Here is a 1,277-nt window from a genome sequence, read left to right as displayed (position 1 = left end):
GTCCGTGTGGGCAGAGGCCGAGGGCCGAGGACGCGGGGCTGGGAGCCGGGGAGGGGCGGCTCGAGGGTCTGGCCTCCCGTTAGCCGAGGCCCGGCTGCGGCGCCCGCGGCTGGTTTACCCCCGATCGGCGAGGTCTGTCTGTAGTAATTAGCTTCCGACTCCTCCGGGCAGAGCGCGGGTTGCTCCCTCCTGGGTGGAGCCCGCTCGGCCTCTCCCTCCCCGGGGCGCCCGGTGCAGCGCGGCGCACACAGGAGGCGCTCGGTGAGTGTCTTGTGAGTGATTGAGTGAATGAATGAATGCGTCGTGGTCCCAGCTCCTTCAGCCCTCGGGTTGAGAGCGCACAGGCTCCCCTCACCCGCACTGCACAGACGGGGGCATCTGGATACCTGGCAGGTGTATTGTGCGGTGCCCGCTGTGGATCTGGCTGTGCACTGGGTGCTACTGGGGGAGCCCAGCTGGAGCAAGACAGGCTTGCAGCCCAAAGCAAGGGGGCGCGTCCGGGGACTCTGAATTATGAAGTTTCCCGTAGCTCAGGTAATGCCAGAACTTCATGCCAGGGAAGGGGCTGGAGAGGCCCCTCTATCCGGTGGCATCGGAGCTGAGACCTGAAGACATCAGTAAAGTGGGGTGTGGGCAGTGAGAGCTGGGAGGTTAGGAGGAAACCAAGGGACAAAGGAGCAGCCAAGGGCCCTCCTCCTAACGGTGACGCTTTCAAGTACAGGGCGAAATCTGCTCGCCTTGGGTTCGTGGAGTCCTGTAAAGAGGTCCACATGCTTCATTCAGCTCACCTGTTTGCTTGCCAGTGGTCACTGAGCATCTTTTCTGCAGCAGGACTCGCGGTGGGTACAAGGCATACAGTTCAGGGCACAGGTCCATCGGGGGAGGCCCTTCCAAGTCACCCTCGAGGCAGTGACCTAAAAGACCAGACATCATCTGGAGGTCGGGGGAAAGACATGTACCAGGCCAGGAGAACAACCCGTGCAAAGGCCCTGGGGCGGGCACGGGCTGGGCATATTAAAGGACCACAAAAGCCCGTGTGGGGTGAGGTGAAGCTGATGGTGCAGAGTCTTCTGGAGCGACTCTGCTCGCTTTCAGGCAGTGGGAAACCAGTGGAGCGGCACTGGAACGTTCTGCAGCAGTGGAGATGTTCTCTGTCCGCGCTGTCCAGTATGGTGGCGACTGCACTTGTGTGGCTACTGAACACTGGAAATACAGCCAGTGCAACTGAGGAGCCGAATTTTGCCTTCTAGTTCATTTACTTAAATAGACGCACGTGG

This window comes from Crocuta crocuta, unplaced genomic scaffold (genome assembly GCF_008692635.1).
Source record: "Crocuta crocuta isolate KB4526 unplaced genomic scaffold, BGI_CrCroc_1.0 scaffold443, whole genome shotgun sequence".
Taxonomy (NCBI): Eukaryota; Metazoa; Chordata; class Mammalia; order Carnivora; family Hyaenidae; genus Crocuta; species Crocuta crocuta.
This window is presented reverse-complemented; position numbering follows the sequence as displayed.